Here is a 23,205-nt window from a genome sequence, read left to right as displayed (position 1 = left end):
CTTGGGTGGTAGCTCAGCAACGATGGGTTTGCACACTCTGTGACAGCCAATGTGTTTGCTCTGAAGCTCATTTCACTTATCAGACTGACACTACAAACTTGGGGGGTTGTTACAGCACAATCGAGAGAAAGCTTGCTAAAGTATTTTATCTTGTAAGACTGTGCCCTGTGCTGTTGAATTTTTGGATCAACTGTAAAATGTGCAACTGAACTAATTCATTTTTCCCAAGCATTGCTTCCCTCTGGAGCTATGGGAGCAGGAGTCAAGTTCATGTCCAACATACCCTAGTTTATAAGCTTCTTTCACATCCTGGAGGAAATTTAAAGTTGGGTATTTAAAGTTGGGTAGGTAGGGAGGTGGTGGTGGTAGATCTGAGAGGAGTTGGGGGAGGGAGGATAGATATGATCAAAACACACTGTGTGAATTCTTAAAGAATAAAAGTGTCATCTTAAGTTGCCGCCACACCTCATAGGAAAATGAGGGTAAATAGCTAACATTTTAAATTTTTGGATCTCTATTTCAATGTCTGGTAAAAGAGGTAAATAACTCAAGCTTAATATGGCATCATCATTGGAGAGTGAGAAAAAATTAATGCCTTATTGCACTTTGTATTATTATAATGCTGAAACAAACAATGAATAGGCTTAATATTCAATTATGCCAACTTTGGCCTGGAAGTCTACAGCAGAAAGAGAAAAGGAACACACTTATAAATAGGTTTACAAATAAATGAAAGGTAAGGCTAATTAAACATAATAAACATTAAATCACAATCATTAAGAATATGTAATCAATATATGTATAGGCTGGGAATATAGTTCAGTAAAAGAACACTTGCATAGCATATGTGAGACCCTAGGTTAAATCTCCAGTACCCTCCTCTCACAAAAAGGAAAAACAAAAAAATGTACTTGTGACTAATGTTAAGAATAAAAATTACCTCACATGTAAATCTGGGAAAATCACTTCTCAGGAACCATGCTTCTGGATGGGCCATGGACAGGAACTGTGGCGCTAACGTTAAATATGCCATACATCCTTACATCAACAGGGAAGTGGACAGGAACTATGGAGCTAATGTTAAACATGCCATATATCCTTATATCAACAGGGATGGGGACAGAGGGACAAGACATGGGCATTTACCTTTAAGATCATCACAGACAATCAACAACTAGCCCCTGTTCTAAAACCCTCAACACCCTGGACACCTTTTGAACAGTAGGTAATTCTGAGTAACATGTTATGCACACTGGAAGGGAAATGGAATAGCTAGGAGTAACTAGTGAAGAGCTGTGAAACAAAACTACAAACCAATAGTAGTGTCTCTAAGTTACTCTTCAGAAGAAAAAAGGCAGCAAGTATCCAAAATGGAGGTTTCATGTGTTTAGCACACACCCCTCAAACTATATTTGTAGAGATGACCAAAGAATGGTGAAGTGTTGAGCAAATACTACAGGTCCTATAGATGCCAGAACTCATTACAGGAATGAAAACCTGCAGAAGATTCTTTTGCCTTTTAAAATTATAACTTTTAGAAAGTTTGGAATAATTTTCAGTTACGAATTAGAAAATAAGCCGGGCGGTGGTGGCGCATGCCTTTAATCCCAGCACTCGGGAGGCAGAGGCAGGCGGATCTCTGGATCTCTGTGAGTTCGAGACCAGCCTGGTCTACAAGAGCTAGTTCCAGGACAGGCTCCAAAACCACAGAGAAACCCTGTCTTGGAAAACCAAAAAAAAAAAAAAAAAGAATTAGAAAATAAAAAGGTTCTAAAAGAGCATCTCCTTGTCCATTGACTCCTTTTACCCAAACTCCCTGCTATCTGAAGATGAGATACCTTCCTGCACCACCACTGCCAGTAATAGCAGTAGGAGAGCAGCCAAGGCCATTAAGCAGCCCATGCTTAATCCATAAAGTGTATGTGGGTTAAACAATTCCACGTCACATTCATCCTTTCAACATAGGAAACTGCAAGGTATCGCATTCCACGACTGACAGTGCCTACCTGACCCCTCTGTGGAGAGTGTGGTGATGGAAGTGAATGTAAAAAGGACTGTGGCTGAGAGGCACTGAGATGTTCTGGCTTTACAAAGTATGAATAATGCTTCCAACAACCTTTGAGAGCTGTGTTCCTTATTTAATATATCAAAAGTCTACTTGACAACACTATTTCTAACCAAGTAAACACTGAATTTTATGTTACCGAGGGACCCTCTGTGTTACAAAACAGAGATAATTCATGATGAATTAAGGTTTCACAAACTGTAGAGGATGAGGATGCTACCATCAGGTATTCTTTGATGAATTATTATAGGTAAAAATAGCACAGAATTCAAAAGTCTCTGAGATACCAGCTCAATGATAGCGACACAGAACTAGACATTTATTATTGAAAGTCAGACCAAGTATAGCCAGTCCTGCACAGGACTGGCTAACTCTTGAACTTCTGTGTGAGACAGTTTGCCACTTGAGACCTTCATGACATAATGATACTATGTTTTATTATGCCTCCAAATTTGTCTTTGAAATAACCAACTATAAAAAGAAAATACATTAACCATGAAAATACAACTAAAAATTTGGCAAATATAATTCACTAAAGTATTTTGCATATTATTACTTGAAAAGAAGAGAAACAGCATGTGCCATATATAGTAGCCAAACATTAATTCTGATGTGACACTAGTAACCTTCAGTGCCCCACTTCATAGCAAACAGCTGAGACCTAGAGAGTCCAGTGATTTGCAAAGACCCTGCTGAGGATGGAGAGTAGTTCAGGTTTTCACAGGCACCCTTAAAGACCATCATGTGTCTCTAAGAAAAACTCAGCATGCCCAGTGGACTCTGTTGTCCTTCTTCCTTTTGACAATGGTGCATATACTTAATATTCAATATCTTACTATTATGTAACTACTCTGTTCATATCAAATACATAGTTTTATTTCTTTAAAATTATATGAATTTTCAGAAGTTTTCTTTTCCTATTATCTGCATTTATTTTAAAGGATACCAGAAAACATAATTTATTCAAAGACATGTTAATTTACTATTTCATTAACAACCTCTTTAAATTAAAATCAAATTAGATACATGGTCAGCCCTGAAAAAAATATATACATATATATTTGTATAACACAAAAAACTGAGCAGATTATATTTAGGAATATATATATACATACACATACAATGCATGTAACAATTGCTGGAAAGAGACCATGAGAATGGAAGAGAACAGAAGTGGTGTTTGGAAGGACTTGGTAGAAAGAAAGGGAAGGGATAAATAGTGCAGTTAAATTATAATCTCAAAAATAAAAATGAATGTCAAAATTTTGTAGTAATTCTTTGAAAAATTAAAATTAATTTAACAACAGAAAAACTGAATCTGCAATGCAAATAATATTCTGGAAAAATTTTGGGATTCATACATTTTATTTTGATTATATCTACACATATGGATACCAATGGAGATGAGAAGGCGTTAGACCCTGGAGCTGAGTTACAGGTGGTTGTGAGCAGTGTATGAGTGCTGAGAGCGGAGCATGGGTCCTCTGGAGAGCAGGAAGCCCTCCAGAATGCTGCACCATTGCTCCTGCCTTGCTATCTTTTCAGGAAGAAACAAGTAGAGCTTCACAGGACTCAACTCTGATGTCAGATGAGAAATGACCAATCTGGAGACTGTAACTTGAAAAATGAACTTCATATGGGCTTGTTACAGAACAAAGTGCATTTTTTAAATGCATAAAATAGAAGAGAAGCATTCTAAGTTCACTGTTTCCTCCAAGCAAGAAGTAATACTGCTGGTATTATTAACCAAAGTTTGTTCCTCTTACCTGGGATGAGGTCATTGTTGGCTTCTATGGTAAAACCAGGTAACAGAGTAACAAAATTACTCAATGTGTACAATTCAAACATTTCTGGTTTTTAATCCCTTCCCTACATGTGAGTGTTTATTAGTTAAGTTCAGTCATTCTCAAAACATGTCCTAGATTAACAGTTTTAACACCACCTTGTGGATTTGATACATTTTTGCATATTCATAGGCCCCATCTCAGACTAACATGACCAGAAACAATAAAGGCAGAACCCATGACTGGGCAGCTCTCCAGGTGATTTTGCTACCAGAACTGTAAAACCAGTGGCTTAGCTTATCTTCAAAGATATATCAATTTTTCTTAAATTTTGTATTAACAGTATCTATAGAGAGACCAAATGTACAATTTAAGAGAAACAACAACAAAAAAAATCATACGAATCCCAAACCTATTCTTTTCAGCAACACCATAAACTATACACAGGAGGAATTATGATAAAATAGTCTTCTTCAATAAGTTAAGCAGCCGAGAAAACAAAAATGATAAACTGACCACATGTAATAACAACTATATATCTTATCAATGAGGGATTAATCACATCATATCCACACAGAGCATAGAGCACATGGACGAAACAGGGCGGTGCCTGCTCGCTAGGCAACAGGTTACCACATCCTGGTCAACAGAAGCTCCAGCATGATGCAGGTCTGATAAAGACCATCTGCAAGAATGTGTGCATCTTTGTGTTTTTATTACAGAACACTTCTGTTCTTATTTACAATCAGTATACTGAAGTCTTCTGCAGTTCCTGACTTTTCCTCTTGTTTCTGCTTGCTTTCATATTAGCATCTTTCTTGCTTGATGAGACAGTCAGCTGTGAGAACCACATCAGAGAACCTTCATTCATCTCTCCTTGGTTTTGAAACCACATGTTCCTTGTTTCCTCACTACTTTTACTTCCTCAATGTTTTTGAACAAAAACCTTTCTAAGTTCATTTTAAAAGAAAAAAAAACCCAAGCCAAACATACACATATATTTTAATTCTCTACATAAATAAATTTCCCATGAGACCTGAGGGACCCTCCTCTAGCTAAACATCCAAAGCAGCTTCCCTGGCTCCAGTACTGGATGATAACAAATTGGAAAGTGTTAGTATATTGTCATAACCATTTAAAAATATAACCCATAACTTTAGCTCTGTGCCTTTTCATTCTCATAGGAATTGAACTTTCTATTTTCACTACAGCATTTTACTGCTAAATAACTTAGAGATTTACTAATAGTTAATAAAAACCCTAAAACAATGAACCAAGGAAAACTGACCTTAAGTGTAAATTAAAGTTTGTCAAAATAAATTCCAAACAACCAACAAATTGCCTTTGCCCCACATTTTTTTTTAAATGTAATCCTACGCAATCCATTTTCAAAAATGTCTCAACAGTTCTTGACTCTGAGGGCCATAAAAATCAAGCTGAGAGATGGGTTTCGTGCATTACCCATTATTTGACTTCTGCTTTAAACAGTTGTACAAAGGATTAAACACAATACAGATGAGTCCAATTTTTGAATTAAACTTTTAATTAAAAATGCATTACATATTATAAAAAGATCTATAATATGTATAACCAAAAACAGTAAAAGAAGAAACAAAACAACTCCTACCTGAAATACTGAGTGCTGCCAGATAAGACATGCCCACTGGTGCAATAGTGGCATGACTGTTCTGGCAGCCATCAACCACTTCCTGACTGGATTTGAGGCTTGCTCCATCAAAGAGAGTATTGGCTTCTTACTGGTCAAAGGTCACAGCTAGGAAGAACATAGGCCAGAATCTACTACTGTTATTTATGTGGTTAAAACTGCCTTCTAAATATTTAAGCTTATACCCATAGACTAGTGATACTCCCAGCCTAGTCACTGGGTAATAGACCAAGTGGAGACTCATTACCCAGACAAAGGGCTGAGACTGAGAAACTGCTGAGTGCTCACCATTCAATGGAGCATCTGTATAATCTACTCTGAGACACAGGGGACTCAGCAGAAGAGGGGTAAAAGGCTGTAGGAGACAGAGGGTAGAGAGGAATACTCTAAAGTGCCGTCTTCTGGACATGTGTGGCTACTGCAATCACCAACACACAGCAGATGTGACAACTTGCACAAGACCTGTAGGCAGGAGTGACAAGTAGGGAGGAAGACTCATTGAGGATGGGAGAGGGTATGAAGATAATCAGCAGGGATGGGGAGTGTGGTCACCAAACATGGTATGCAGTAAGAAATCACCAATGACTACCAACTAAGCCGAAGAAAGAGAAATTGTCTGCATGAGAGCTGAGTGAACGGTTCTATGCTACTTAATATAAGGAAGGGCAGCACAAGGAAAAGAATGGGGGGAGGGTGGAAACCAGAGCTTTATTTTTGTTTTCTCTGTATATGTGGGTGTACATATTTGCATGTTTGTGACCACGTGTGAAGCTGATGTTAGGAGTCATCCTCGATGGCTCTTCCACTTTGCTTCATTGAGGAAATCAAACCAAGACAAGGTGATGTAGCTCATCTTGCTATTTAGCTTGCGCCTGTCTTCACTTTTAAGACAGGAACTACAGGTTTGCCGCACACTTACCTGGCATTTGTGTGGGGCTGAGATCTGAACTCCAGTCCTCAGACTTACAGAGCAAGCACTTCAACCACAAAGCCATCTCCCCAGGTCCCTAAGCCAGATCTTAAAGGAAACTTTATTTTCCTGTCCCGGGAGCTACTGCGGTGGCTGGAATGATAAAGTCACGCTCCCCTCCCAACTCTGTATCCACAGTTGGTGGAACTATTCAAGGGAAGATTGGGAGGTGTGGATTTGCTGGAGGAGGTGTGTCACTGGAGATTTTGAGGTTTAAAAATTCCATGCCATTCCTACTTAGCTCTCTCTGCCTTGTGCTTGTGGAGTAAAAACATAAGCTTTCACCTACTGTTCCACACCTGCCTACCAGCTGCCATGCTCCTCACCATAATGGTGATGAATTTTAACCCTCTGGAACCATAAGCCCAAATTAAACACTCTCTTTTTCATTAGTAACTGTGGTCATGGTGTTTTATAACAGATTTTTTTTAAAAAAAATAACTAAGACAACCACACAATCAGTAAGATAATCACATATGATTACATAAATGGGTGGTTACACTGAACAGAATTTTTTCTAAAGTACTGTATGGTATCTGGTGAGAAATCAAAAAAAGAGTATTTGCTTTTTTATAGACTTATTTATTCCTTGTGTGTACGAGAATTTTGCTTGCGTGACTGTCTGTGTACTATGTGTATAACTGGATGTCCAGGAAAGCCAGAAGAGGGAGTTTGATTCCCAGGAAATGGAGTTAACAGTTCTAAACTACCATGTGCATGTGGGAAACAAATCCAGGTCCTCCAGAAAAAGAGTGTTTTTAACCACTGACCTATTTCTTCATCCCCAAGAAAGACTCTTACTCTAGAAAGAGACAAACTTCCATTTCAGAGATCCAGAGTTTGTGACACACACCCACGGGTCCTGGGTACATAATGTGAATTTGCATGCACAATAATTTCACCTTTCATTCCATGTGTTTACGAACAAAGATAAACCTACATGACTACCATTTGTTGACAAAGTGAATTATACTTACAACCAAAAACCAGGACTAACTGGCTGGAGGCGTAGCTCAGAGACAGAGGGGGTGCTTAGCAGGCGAGGTCTCAGCACCAACCCCCAAACCACAGCAAAACAAAGACATTAACTCTGGCTGTTACTAGATGTCTGGTGGAGGCTTGAGTGATTCAAAGCTCACAACCTGCACAAACCTTATTCACCAGTTCCTTTCTCCTTACACAAGCTTGTAGTTTCTGAGCCTGGCTAGCTTCTCGCTCTGGCTAACATATGTTGTATTTCTTCTGTACCCACTGTCACAGGTGCTGGCCCTTGTCTTCTGACCATGTTCTTACCATACCTATTCAAACTGTACATTCCCACAAAGACCTCAGTTAAATTCTTCTATTTTGCCCTTACTCTTTTGGATATTATAGTGTATACTTTATTTCCCCAAAGTTACTACTATTCAGTTAGCACAATTGGTTAGTCATATAATAATCTGTATTGCTACAATGTCATTCAATGTTCCAAGTCTCCTATCATCATCCTAGGCTTCAGCACTATTACAAACATGATGCATATTTAACAAATAATTATTAAATGAATTTATTCAATGGTCCATGAAAATAATGCTTTGGCTGTTAAAAGTAAATCCAAATTAAAGGCAAAACTTTGAAAGAAAAAACCACAATAAACTTGAACATTTAATTTTAAAAAGTGGTAAGTGATAGAACCCAAAGTCAGATGAAATTTTATAAACTGCAAAGCATAACCACAATTATTTTGCTTCTTCCTTCCCCCTACATTGTGATGAGATAATAAATCGCTCTGATTTTAGCTGGACCTGTGGTCTAAGGATAGAACTGAGCCATTTCTGATGGCTATAAGCTGCTATGGCTACTCAGCAGTCCACCCCTCCTGAGGTAATGGTCTCATCTCTACAGGAACATTTTCAAAGGCTCAACTCTGACAGGCAGTTCTGTGGGGCAGACAAGGCTTGCCCTGCACCCTCTGAATCAGTGCTTCCAAGTGCACGTGGTGGTCATAGTTTTCTCCTTGGACACCCTGCCTATACATAAATTCAGGCTATAACGCTCTTTCTTTCATTACTTCTCTACCAGATCTGACGACCATTTATTTCAATCTATTGAGTCCTCCTGCAGAACTAGGTAACCACTTCACATAGAGAAGCTCACTTCCAGGTGTGGTGATGATGCTAACTAAAGGCCAGATAGAATCGTAAAAACAAATAGTTAAGCATGAAAGCATTTTAATAATGCCCTTCTTGAAAAATACAGAAGAAATGCTATTCTTGCACATAAATTTGGTGACACGCTGGAGAGGTGCACTGTACATGTATACATAGACAGGAAAAACACTGTGAGACAAAGTCACTCCTGCAAACATTGAGCAGAAGCATCTGTGGAGACCAAGGGAAAACAGAAGGGTTTCTCATATGTGGAAGTAAATTTCCTGGCACATGTGTTAAAGGGTGCACAGCTACTCACTGACTAAGCCATGAGCACTGATTTGTAGACAGCAGAAGAGTGCAATGCTTCTTATGTGCTCAAATATCAAAAGTCAAACTCATTATTGTTCTCTAGAACTAAAATTCAAGCCACCCACTTTCTCCCCAGTATCTGGACTTAATAGAAGAGATGATAACTAACTTCTGGTCACGTCAGAGCCATAGGTGTCCCTACACTCCCCATTTCCTATCTAGTTAATCCATACTACATGCTATCAAACTCACAACTTGCCTACTCTTCATCTTCATCTTCATCTTCATTGCTACTGTACTAGCTTAAACCTATTTCACTTTCTTAGCTTCTCTTGGCACTTACCTGGATTATAGAACATTATACAACCACAACAATGACTAGTAACTTTCTCACAAACATAGATCTTACAGTTTTGTATCTGGCTTCCTTCACTCAAATGGGTACATCATGCATGTTGCTATTTATATAAAGTACAACACAGGCACACCATGGATGTGTTAGGAACCTAGGCAGGAAGTTTCCTTGATGAATGTGGGGGCAGGGCTGACATGGAGAAAAAAAGAGGACTTTAAGCTGCTAGTATTGCTTACAAATGTGTTCAAGTGTGAAGATTCTTAAAGCTCTAGTCCCCCAATATGCTCACTGCCCTATGTGCGCAGCAGGCTTCAGTAAAAAGTTTTAGAAAAAATACAAATCTGACATCAGCATCTTCTTTCTGCTCTTAATATGAAGGCCAAATGATTACTACCTAATAGACTGGGAAGGCATCTCCCATCATGCTTGTCAGCCATGTCTGAAAGTCTCTGGTCTTCAGTATGTCTTGTCCAACCTTACCCTTCAGGGGCTTCACGTCTGCTGTGTTCTCAACCCCATTCTGGTTCCCATTTTGTTTTACTGATTCCCACTGAAGTCTCAGACTCAATTAGAGTTTAACTTCCACGGCTGGAAGTACACTATTTCCTACCTGTGTCCTCTGCTCCCCTGCACAACTCTTCAGCACACATTTTCCATGGACTGAATTACAAGCGGTAGGAAACGCGTTTACTTATTATTATTATGTTGTCACAGTTCTCCACGTATTCAATAGTTGATTAGATAAGCTTGATTATTCCCCATCTAGAAATATGAAAGGTAGCTATGGCAGAATTTCGAAATTTAAATATTTCAGTAAAAACTACAATTGTTAAGAGCTTTGGATGCATAAACGTGAAGGAAACTAAGAGATAAATGTGGAGTTGTGGATGCACAAAAAGACATACAAACGGGTAAAGATGTGTTTAATGGTTTTCGCACTTGCCTGGAAGTCCTAGTGCAGACAGCAGCCTGTAGTAATACTATCCTTTAAAACATAATTAATTGTTAAGTTGCTATCACCACAAATGCCAGATCACTTCTGATGAACTGAAAATCAGCAGATAGGCTCCACCACTATCTTCAGGAGTTGAATAAGTGATTGTTTGAATGAGAGGATAATATTTAATGTTCCTACTTAACTTTAAAAGAAATTATGAATACATATTTGTAATGTTTCTAAAAATGTTTTAAAGTTTTACCTGGTGAATATAATGGATAATTGCAAATTACTAAATTCTTTATCCTTCAGTTTCTCTATAAGTGAAATGACCCCATGACAGTATATCAGTGGTGGTTTGATAAAAGTTTTGATACAAATCCTTTGGGGATATGATGGAAGTTAAGAATCTGATGCATGGCAACAAGGTGTACACACAGGAAATGCTTAAGTCATCAGGTGTTTCCCAGACCCACTGACGATGGCCAAAGGGTCCTTCTGTTAGACAGAGACTAAGACTGGAGATTTTTTCTGCAGTTTATAGTTTTAGAAATAATACTGAAGTCTTTAAACAAAAGAAAACCAGTCTTGTAAACAAAAGTGCAAACCCAAACACAAGTCATTAATATACTCTTTGCTATCAAAAATATTAGCTAGGAAAGATTAAAGACCTTATTTATGTATAGATGTAGGTGTTAACTAGACAAAATAATTCATGCCTTAGGAATTTGAAGTTAGGCAAAACAAGATTCTTACATAAATGTACAATATTTCCAGACACAGAAATGTGAAACACTTCAGTTTTCAGATGTCAATAATCCTCCACACAAGCCCACCTCTGCCAACCAGCTTCAATTTCTTCTCAGAGCAAGGATGGAAAATGTACCACGTCATCATGATTGAGACCTTCCAGCTAACTGTTTTAGGAGGAGAGCTATCTTAGAATATCTTTAAAATAATTACTTTTTCAAAAGCTTATTCACAATTCTAGTTCTCTGAAAAATGCAGAATCAGAAACATACCCTCTCTTAGATACAGTCTCCTGAATGTGAATGCATTCAAAATGCATGATAGCTCATGCTCTGAGCGGAAGAAACTGCCACACTGCACTGCAGCTGGGGGTATCTGTATAAATGGCCATGATGCAGGGTAACACCAGCAGCCCTTTTCTCTTTAGTGAGGGTGTGGAGCCAATACAAAAACCTACCGCCCTTAGGAAACATCAGTGCTCTCTTTGGAGCAAAAGTGGTCAGATTCACATTACTAAAGAGATTACTAAAAAGTCAAGAATGCTACTAAAATACACTTTAATGCTAATGAGTAAAGCTGAGATTTTTGTTCTTTTGTAAAAGAAGTATAAAGAGAAATGAAGTTGCTGTCACGGTGTTGGAACCCTGTGGTCACCACCTGCTGCACAGGTTTCCCCAGTGCTCAGCAAGTGCTCATGTCTGCCAATCTGAGAGTCATTTGCCAGCTGCAGTGGTGACCAGAGCCAGGAGAGGTTTTAAGAGAAGCCAAGGCCTAGAAAGCTCCTGAGATGACTGTCCAGCTGAGAGGTTCACAAAGTATAGAATCGGGATGCACACTCAATAGTTTGCATTTTATAAACTCAAGTTACTAATCATTCAGTTTCATAAACCTTATACCTTAACGTGATGGTGTGGAAACACTGTCATGGAAAGTCCCTCTGCTTACCCTTCCTCAAGCTCTCTCTGTGTAGGTTACTGCTTTGAAGCAGTCTACCCTCCCAGCCTTACAAATTTCCAGACAGCACAGTGATTTTTTTTTAAAAACCAGAACAAGATAAAATACTAAATAATCAGATCAACTTAGATAAATTAAGCAGGGGTAATAATTATACTAAGTAACTATTCTTCTGAAATTCAAGCTAAATAGGGTACCCTATTTTGATTTTTGCTTCTTTAACAACTGGAACCTCAAAACTATGTGGACTCTCAAGGCTGCCTGCCCAATGAACAGATGAAAATGATGGGGTTCCATTCATTCTTTGTCTAGATCCATCCAATCAAATAAACGAGTCACATGTGGCTTCACAGCAATTGAACTGTGACTAGGCCAATAGACACACACATAGTGTAAAATATATACCACATTTTGAATGTTTAGTATAAAAAGTAACGGGTCTCATAAATTTACATAACTATGTGCTAAAACATTATTTTGATAGGCTTGGTTAAATAAAATGTAACTACAATTAATTCTGGCTGTTTCACTTTTTCAGTGTGTCTACTAGTAACATTAAGTATAACTTCTACTTGTGACCTGAATAATTACTTTCAATCTTTACCAGATAGTAATGGTTTATGTGTCTCCAAAGAGCTTTCCCTGTCCCGTTGGGAAGCACAGGGGTTGGCTGTCTCTTGCCCCACTTCTTTACCACAGGAGGTCAGGAGCAGAGTCAAAACAAGGAAATTAAGCTTCCATTAGGGACTGTTTACATGGATTGGCTAGGGTTGCTTTAAAAAATATAACAAACATAGATCTAAATACTAATGAAGGGGAAATCAGAGACCCAATTTTTAACAAAACTTTCTTAAACAATTCAAAAGTAGTAGTATATACTAGCATTTATATACATGCTCACATGAAAACAAGATGCTTGTCTTGACTCTGGTTCAGTCAAAGAACTAGTATCAGTGAGCCAAACTGTCATGCCAACATATTAGCACAGTCACAGGATCTATAACAGTCCATCTTGCTCTCTGTGGATGTGATATGCATTATTATTGATAAGTGTTGCTACAGATCTTACTTTTAATACAGAGATGGCAAGATTAGTGCTTTCCGTGTTATATACACATACCACACAACTGATACAAAACTAAACAATAGTTATTAAATGATGAAAAATTATTTTGTAAAATAGGTTCTCAGTGCTATTGTAAGACAACACTCCTTTTTATATGATTTATTTATTTTTATTTTATACATTTAAGTGTTTTGACTGCACACTGGTGCCTACAAAAGGTATTATTAGATCCCTTGGAACTAGAGTTACAAATGGTTATGAGAATTTCTGTGTGTGCTAAGAATTGAACTCATGTTCTGTGCAATAGCAGTTAAGTGCTATTAACTGCTCAGCTATTTCTCTAGTCCCCAAACACTCATTTAAAAATAAAAGATGTATGGGGGAACTATTAGATTAAATATAATTTTACAACAAAAATTTCCTAATAAAGCTTTAATAATAAGAACTAACCTGTACTACTAAGCATCACCTTATAATTTCAGTAGGTTTATATTTTATTTCCAAATTTCTTCCCAGCTGGCTAAAGAGTCATATTTATCCACTCTCTTTCATGCCACTCTAAAGGCTCAAAATATTTGGCATGCTCTTAGAAATAAAAAAAACAACAGTATGCCTACATATAATCTTTAAATTATAAATACCTGGTACTTCTATGTTACATAATCTAGAACTTCTTAAGGATTTTTAATTTTTAAATTATCCGCAATGAGACTAGCTCTGACCACTGAACTATTTATATACTAATAATGAACTGGTTCTCACGGGCTCTCTGTAGATGTCTAAATGCTCCCTTTTCTCATTCAAACAACAGGGACAAGGGCCATTTGCCTTCAACACACTTTATTAAGCAGATACAGGAAGACAGTGGTTTGAAAGAGGGTGATGTTAGCCATGTTTTACAAGTAGGGCTGACAAAGTCACCTGGATTCTCTCCAAGGCTGGTGTCCCACAAGGTCACATTCTGTGTAGCTTGTCTCCAAGAGCAGCAGGAGGTGAGTGAGAGTGGACAGGTGCACTCTCTTCGCTCAGCGCTGCTCTTTTCTTTTGCCAGTGTTACTGTGCTAGAAGTTCCCTTCTTGTTGAAAGCACAAGTTACCTACCTAGAGCTAACCTACTTCTAACAGATAGCATTTTCAAAATCAGCACACACCCTCTTGTCCTAAAAGACATTTTCATCTAAGATTAGCCATCTTGAAGTATCAAAAGCTCAACAAGAGAACCATGAGGTTTTCTGCTGCTATAGTCTGGAAGGAAAGCTGAAGTATGAATTTCTCTCTCTAAGTTTCTCCTCCTGGAGTCAGTCAGTGTGTTTATTCTCTATCTCCTGAAGAAAAAAGTCTAAGAGGGAAAAAGGTGATGTCCAGCATTTCTTCCTATTAGGTACTGCCATAATAAAAGTCACAGACATCTGTGTCTTAAACACATGGCAGCCTTTGTTTCCATGCTCTTTGAAGCCCAAGCTGACTGCAAATGAGTTCCAAGCTCCTCTGGAGTAAAGGAAAGATGCGGCTCTGGAGGGATCAGAGACCAGTGTTTTACAGTTGGTTTTCTCAATTTCAACTTTGTCACGACAGTGCCTAAATTCTGTGATTATTTCAAAATTCTTCACTTCAAATCTCAAGACATTCAAGACTCTTGCTGAGGAATTAAACTCAGCAGTTATAAACTGGTTTAGAAGCAGACTGAACTGAAGAATAAAAAAGCTTTAGTATAACTGGGTTTCTATGTGTTCGTGTGTGCGCGTGCACACGCGCATATGTGTGTGTGTCTGTGTGTGTGTGTGTGTGTGTGTGTGCGCGCGCGTGTGTACATGTAAGTACAGAGAAAGGTCAATTCTGGGTTTCTCTCCATTTTGTTTTTGGGTCAGGGTCTCTCATCAAGTATCCACAATGGCAGGACAATAAAGTTCAGATCTACTTGTCACCACCTCCCCAGACAGACTACCACACCTAGGTATCTCACACTGGATGCTGGGGCTTGTGTTTCAGGCACTTCACTGACAAAAAAGTTATATCCCCAGGCCCTAATTAGAAAAAATAAAATAGAACAAAATTTAAAAATTATAATCTCTAGGACATATTCCACCTACACAGTGAAAACTCTTGATGGATATGTGATATCCTGGGCACGAGTGGGCAGTCCGGGTCTGATCATCTCAGGCACAGTCCTGTGTCAGGAGCTGAGGCCCACATGTGTGCACACACTCCCCAGGGCTTACCTGCAGAGAACAAGGTGGCTGACACAAGCTGAGCAAGCTCTCAGCCACCTCCAAGAACATTGAAAAAGACCTGCAGATGGTTCTTGGAGCGGGAGGAACCGCTACAGTCTTCTTGTGGTGGGGGAGTTTAAGATTATCCTGAAGGAGGAGAGAAGAGAGACATTACCCTGAGGCCACACAACAGTGGCCAAGCTTATCATCTATTACAGAACAAGGCTCTGAAAAAAGAATAGGTCAAATTGTGACAATTCTAAAAGGCACATTTTTCTTTAAAACATTATATTCTGTATACTACATATGCAAATATTTTGCCCTTCACTAGACCTTGGAGAATTTAAGCTCTGTCTTATCCCTGGGGAATTAAAAAACTAAGAAAAATGTGGGGAAAATCTTTGTTGTAAAATGATCACAGTCCTATATTGCACTTTAATAAACATGACTAGTATAGCCCAGAATCATGTCTGAGTCAGCCTGCTAGAGTGCAAGGGCCGCAAACAGACCCTTTCTGTTCTTCATGTGGATTATTTATAGTCTTGGCATATTTAGTAAGCACTAAATCTTTTCACAAATAGAAAGAAAATTAACAAACTAGTCAATATTTGCAAAGTCAAAACATATATAATGAACTTATAGTTTTGATTTTGAAAATATGTCCTTTAAAATTACAAATATTAATAAATCTTAACCACATATTAAATGTTAAGAAAATGTTTCAAAATGATGAGAAATGATCATAATATGTTATTATGACAAAGAATGGACTAGCACATGTTAAACTATGTGACAAGCTGTAAAGTATTAGAATATTAACAGATGGAATATAATGTGCCTATTATAAGTTAGCATTTCTTTGGAACCTATGGGTAGCTGGATATGAGCCCCATGATAAGACAGTTACCTATAGCTCTAATTCTGCCTGAATAAGCTGTGACATCATACTGAACTCAGAAGGTGCCATTTCCATATAGTCTTAAGAGTATGTGTAGTTTGTTCACTTTTAAAGATGTAAAACTTAGTAACAGAGCCTCTATTTGTTTTCCATTAACTAACAGAATATTGCTAAAAACAGACAGCCTTCTTAAAGTGCTGTTCAACTATTCAGACTCATCAATTTGGTAGAAAATGAAGAAATGCAGAAGTCACCTGATCAAAGCTGTTGATAAGAGACTGTGCATAATTTAAACAATCAAGTCTGCAAGGACAGCAGATTCAAGAACCAATTCCTCACAACGGACACTCTCCAAGTGTGATGCTGGTCTTAAGGGTAAACTGGAAAGTTAGCAGTACATTTCATCTCAGGACACAATGTGGGAACAGCAGGAAATCCAGGACACATGCTTACTCAGAGTTACTGAGTTAATGACGGATTCTGCTTCAACATAGCAGGACGAAATTTTCTAAAATGTTTACATTCAATTCCCTTGCAAAATTCTTGACATTTAAAATGTAGTGGTCTTAAAGGACATCTACTTTAATTTGTCTGTTGGAGACAGGATATCATGTAGTCCAGGTTGGCTTCAAACTCACTATGTAGCTAGCAATTTTCCTGCCTTAACCTCGTACGTGCTAGGATTATAGCTATGTACCACCAAGCCTGACTTGAAGTTTGTTTTAATCTGAAAAGATTATTCTAACTATGCTTATATCAATATCTAGTAGTTCAATAGGCATGCCAATTTATGATAGCTACTGTGTGTGAATATATATATATATATATATATATACACATATATGCACACATATATGCACATTATTAATGGCATAGTATCGAACTACTAGTAATGATAAATACTATGTAAAATATGGTGTGAATGTAGCATACAAATTATGTATACACATACAAATAGCCAAGGGATCTAAACCTACCAAAGCACAGACTTAGCTAACACTAAATTACAGCTGGATTTGATAATGCAAATGGTGCCTCCATCTACTCTTCTCGGAAGTAGTGAATACTGTTTAAATAATTTAGTGAGATCATTTGGTAAATCAGAAAAGACCACACATATGTGTGTGTGCACACACACACAAACATGCACTCATATACATTTTATGCTACACATCACTATGTGTAAAAGGCTAAAGTATTCTTTTGATTGACACTATTTGAGACCTTAGAACTGTCTTGTAGCATTTCACACAGGGGGTATGTAATGAATACTATTGCTATGCAGACATGCTTATAAAGATTTAGCACAAGGTGAAAACATTTTGCTACTTTTAACAATTTATTATTAGAACAAAAGAATCCTAATCAATAGAATAAAAAACCAATCTGAAAATTCTACTAAATGACTTTTACATCTCCTTTATGAAAAGTGTTGAACATCTGTAGCCATCACATATATGTGAATTAAAACCATTTTTGAGATTCCGCCTCATCCTAGTCAGAATGGCTAAGGTCAAAAGCAATAACAGCATTCTGACAATACCACTGGTACACTGTGAATAGGAGTATAAGATAGTAGACACCATGGAAATCAGTGTAGAGGCTTCCTAAAACTCTAAAGATAGAATTACCACCTAATCCAGCTATCTACTCAGCCTCAAATGAAACATCTATCTAATGCTCCTCCAAAGTTCAGGACACACTGTGGAGGAGGAGGCAGAAAGAAGGTGTAAGCCCTCAACAGGAAGGGATAGTGCTGTAGAATAATGTGTTATAGTCATGTGGGCACCGCGTGTCCACATTTTCAGTAGCTGTGATAGCTACACAAGCCCTTCACAAGCTCCTGCTCCTCTCCGTCACAGCCCTTCCTCTCCCTGACACTGTCATGAATGAGAAGGGTCACAGGCCTCAGCCTTCCTTGAGGATCACCGGCAGTTAAATGTTTGCTGGGGAAAAAAGAGATGTTTGGTTCAGTCATATACCCACTGAAGTTGATCAAGCTCTTGTAAATAAATTATCACCATGTCCTAAAAGCAAGCACATACATACACGCACACATGCACATACACTCACACTCACACACACACACACACACACACACACACACAGCATTGAAGTATAAAGGGGACTATTTGAGAAGAAGGGAATCAGCAGGAGTGGTACAGGACAAGAGAGGGTAACTGGGTTGAATATGATCAAAGTATGTGGTATACATGTATGAAATGCTATAATGAAGTTCACTATTATGTATAATTAATATTTTAATAAGAACACAGAAAAGGAAACACTACACTCAATCTCAGCAAACAGGCCCAAAGGCTGTAAACTGAAAACAGATGATTCACATGGGGATATTTGGGAAGCTCTCAAATAATCTATGTAAAAACCAAAAATGTATTTTCATTTGACAGTATGAATATATGATATTTTTCAGGAACGAATTCTTTAGTAATAAATCTATAAATTAAAACAACTGGTAGTTTCATAGCTTTTCATTAATGTAGAGAATTTGTGATGCCAGTGGCTGTGTGTCTAAGACAGAAATATATACATTCTGTAAATAACAAGAAAATTAACGTGTTAGGGAACTTATAATGTCAGAAGACTCATACTCTATTTACTCTTGGCAGGTCAGAAAACAGACTTCAGAGCTCATGATTCAAGCTTCAGATCCTTTCAATGCATCTCTTCTTTTTAAAAGTACTGGTATATATAAATTGGAATGCCCAGTAGAAATTTGTTAACAGATTGCATTGAAACTAACTGTAAGAGGTGGAAACTATACTGAAATATGTTTCATGTAGCATCTTAAAATGAGAGGAAGATTTCTATATTGCAAACAAAAAGATATACTATATTATAAAATATAATTATGTAGTTTATTTATTAAAAATTTTAGATATATTTATTTTACATGTATGAGTGTTTTGCCTGTATATATGTGTGTACATATGTATGCATGCATGTATGTGTTTATGTATATATGTATGTATTGTATCACATGTGTGTGCTTGGTGCCTGTAGAGGTCAGAAGCGGTCATGTAACCCCAGGAACTAGAGTTAAAGCTTGTTGTAAGCTACCACAGGGAGCTGACACTTGAACCTGGATCCTCTGAAAGAGCAATATGTGCTTTTAACTGCTAAGCCATCTCTCCCAGCCCCTATTTTTATTTAAATTTAAAAGATTTATACTTAAAACAATTGAGTTAATTCACTACATATGGTCTCCTTTGCATTATGTAAGCTTCAAAGTCATAGAATCACACAATTCAAAGAAAGTGTCTGAAATTTCACCTTGAGATTGTTTTTTAAAAATGCATTACTTGGAAAAAATGATTTAAGTCTGAATATATATGTGTCAACTTAAAAGATATAGTTATAAAAAGCCTGACAACATCAATCTCATGGTAACAGAGGACTCTGCTAAGAGAATACTTTGTTTTCCAATAAGACAACAAGCATCATTATGTTCTTTTAGGGTAACAAATCCATAGTATTGGACCTACTGGTGAAAAGATGCTATTGGGGTCTTCACAGGGGTATTCAGCTCGATCTTTTCATTTACCAACTTACTATACTTTGGTTTCTCCTGCGTGAGGTAAATAACAGGTGTTTGCTCTTCCTTCTTAGATGAGAAGGACCACTCTCATGTGGCTGGGACAATCAGAAGACAGGCTAAATGCTCAAGTGACCTTGGTCCTAAAGATGCAGTTATGGAGGTCTTTGTAGAGTGGCCGCTGAACTGCAGCTAAGGAGGAGCCATAGACAGGGTGAGAATGTTTTACTTCACAACAAGAACGATAACAGGTCTTGGCAGTGATTGCTGTCGATGTATTAGGGGCAAATTCTTTGGAGTAAATGACAACATACACATCACGCAAATCCATTTATTCTGCAATGATTTCAGGCAGCTTAATTTTGGAATCAGGCAGAAGACAATTTCTGGTGCTGGGGATTTAGCCCAGAGCTCTGGGCGTGTTAGGGAAACACTATGTCCCCAACCCAGGCGGAACATTTTTGATAACAGACTTGCTGTCATTATTGTTACTGTTATGAACAATACCATATGGAACCATAAGCACTTTCTACATGAGAAATACTGTTCCAAGCATTTTACATGTATAGAATAATCTAATTTTCTGCACGATGTCTACTGTTCCATTTTAGAGAGATGGGAACAAGAACACAGGGAACATTACTAGTGTCTCCTTTAAATGAGATTGCATCATAGCAGAAGTGCCAACGTCAGACATCCCAATGACCTAATATTTATTTTTTAAAAGTTAATGTTTCATAAACCTTTAATTGTATAAAAACACAAGTTTTACATTTTTAACAGGGATAAAATTTATGAAGAAATCATACCTTAAAATGCCTGTATATACTTTTTATCAATGAAGAATTCGGAGTTCTCCATGCATAATTTCTGAAATACTGAAGAATCTAGTATGAATTCTCCCACAGATGAAATTCTCACCTAGTAATTAGTCTTTCACAAGTCTTTGTGGCAAATACTTAAGAAATTTAAGAAACTATAATAGAAGTATAATAGCATATGTCTCCATGGTCAGAAGTGAATCATTCTAATGTTTTACTTAAAAGGTGTTCAATTAGTAGGATTATGAAATAAAAGTTCAGAAACAAGTTATTGCTTTACTTTTTAAAACATGGTTTATTTATATCCCGACTTTACTGCTTCACTGCTCGCAGAAACATGTGCTTTCTCATGGAACTGTCTGCGACTACAGCTCTACCTTTGGCTAAGGGTAGATGTGGTCTAGAGTGCTCAGGGCATGCCATTATCTAATGACTGCATGAGAGACGCTGAGGCAGGTGCTTGTCACAGGGGAAATTCTGATACATCTGTCATTAAGCTGTGAATCGGCTACAAACATGGCAAGATTCAATTAATAAAATCGTCACACCTCTAGTTAAGAAAAAGTATCTGAATTATTTCAGTCTGAAAAATCCTAAGTTTGACAGCAAAACAGTCAACTCACTTACTATACATTTTTTTCCCCCAAGACCGGGTTTCTCTGAAGCTTTGGAGCCTGTTCTGGAACTAGCTCTATTGACCAGGCTGGCCTCCCGAGTGCTGGGGTGCCACCACTGCCTGGCTAACCATCTTTGCCAATCATTACCTAGTTATCATAAAGCTACTTTGCTCATGGAGGCAGTAAAATAAGCTATGATAAAAGCTGGCTTTAAATCATAACTGTCACTTCTACCCAAAGTTAAAGCTAACTTTGAGTCCAACAGAATGGAGATATCCATATGAAGAGATGTGTAGACACCAAAGACATTCTAGAAAAATGTATTTACATTCATTTTCAGCACATCAAAATGATGCAAACTGGGGTTTCTATTTCAGTGCAAACATTAAAAGACAGGACAGAAATGTCTGATTTTTATCACTGAAGTTTGGTATTACAAATAGATCATCTGGTTTATTTTGGTTATAGAAACACCTTTTGTAAAATTAGTATTTGATACAAAGACAAAATAACAATTTTCAATGTTTTAGACAGATTTTTGTTACCTGAAATTCTTTGAGGTTTGTTGACCTCAAACTCTAAATTCTCTTGCTTTAGTCTCAAGAGTTGCTCAGATTATCGGTGTGCACTACCACACCTGACTTCTATAGCAGAATTTTTTAGATAAACAATTTTTTTCTTTATTTATACTATTTTGATATCAGAGCAAAAAGAAGCTCTTATTCAATGACCATTACAAACTCTATGATGTATACTTTGAGAGACAGATATCTAGAAATTACAGAGACAAATTCAGTTTGGCATAAATATTCTTAAAAACTTAACTTCATTCAAGCAATATTTATAACATGTTATTTTAAAGATAATTAGGTAAGTATAACTACAAAACTAAACTTGTTAAACTTTGCATGAATCATATAAAATAATTTTTACACATTTTAATTAGTTTTGTCAACACTGCATTATAAACTTTCTTGTAAGACTGTTGCCTACATGTATCTTATAAAAAGTATTACAGACATGTAAAAATCATACATTTGGTCTTATGCCCTAGAATAAAAACACTCTAAAAATTACTTTAAATATATATGCTTTATATACACAATTGCACATACAGTTAAGTGAAAATTCTTACCATTGCTCTTCTTTTGATGCTAGTCACTCCATTATTCTCGATGGTGCCTTCCTACATCAAGTAGACAGTAACCAGATCACAAAATGCAAGTGGGTGCTTCCTTCTTCAGATGTGAATTTTCGGCCAATTGCCAGTTCAGTTGAGAATTTAAACTGAAAACTAAATTACCCAAACTTTATTAAGTTGCTCCCATGCCCACCAACTGATAATGAGCAATGATACTAAACTGGAAAAAAAAATGCATATGTGGTCTATCTCTTTTTAGGAGATCATATTGTATTTGAGAAGAAATGCTATGACCCCAAACTGAAACTTGTACTATCTTCAGAGAATGGGTTTAACTAAGTTTCAGTCTCTCCCTTGAATGTCCTCACAATCATCCCAAACATATAATAAAGATGGTATTTATTTGATGATACAATGAATTATTAAGTCACAAAGTTAAATGCCACCAAACATTGCCTTCACCTAAGCTAATTATGTCTGCAAACAGCCTGACTGTAACATTCATTTCACAAACACTCACTGAGTCATTAACTACCTGCAGTACTATATACCATAAAAGAAATTAAAAGTTACATTGCAGACACAGGGTTGACTGAAAATACCATCTTACTATTAAAAATAATATAGTTATCTATTTGCAATTATAATATAATATTCCATACCTTTGTCCATTTTATTGATAGTTATTCTTTGGAGAGTCTCCTTATCATGTATGATCTATGATCATTATTGGTCTTTATTATTACTCAGTTGTGCAATCTGTTTTGATACTTTTAACATTAAAAATGACTGATTAAATACTTTCTGAATATCAAGTATAGTAGATACAAAATTAAGTGCAGATATCTAAACAGCTACAAGATCTCAAATCTCAGGTTTTATGAACAATCATGCAGATGCATATCCACCCATCCATCCACCCACCCACCTACCCATCCACCCACCCATCCATCCATCCATCCATCCATCCATCCA

The 23,205-nt window shown here is 37.2% G+C and overlaps 1 protein-coding gene and 1 long non-coding RNA gene across 3 annotated transcripts in view; both read right to left on the bottom strand.

The window, feature by feature from the left end:
* Nucleotides 1-23,205, bottom strand: part of Zeb1 (zinc finger E-box binding homeobox 1) — a 164,104-nt gene that overhangs the window by 97,515 nt on the left and 43,384 nt on the right. The gene's annotated exons all lie outside the window — the stretch shown is intronic.
* LOC113456813 lies at nt 9,902-23,116 on the bottom strand. Its single transcript, XR_003377547.1, has 4 exons — nt 22,225-23,116; nt 20,461-20,529; nt 15,207-15,344; nt 9,902-10,043 (listed from the first exon to the last, which is right to left on the bottom strand). It is a non-coding gene; the product is annotated as an uncharacterized LOC113456813 (long non-coding RNA).

Source organism: Microtus ochrogaster, chromosome 16, assembly GCF_000317375.1.
Source record: "Microtus ochrogaster isolate Prairie Vole_2 chromosome 16, MicOch1.0, whole genome shotgun sequence".
NCBI lineage: Eukaryota > Metazoa > Chordata > Mammalia > Rodentia > Cricetidae > Microtus > Microtus ochrogaster.
The sequence above is the reverse complement of the archived record's forward strand: the minus strand, read 5'-3'. Positions and strand labels throughout refer to the sequence as shown.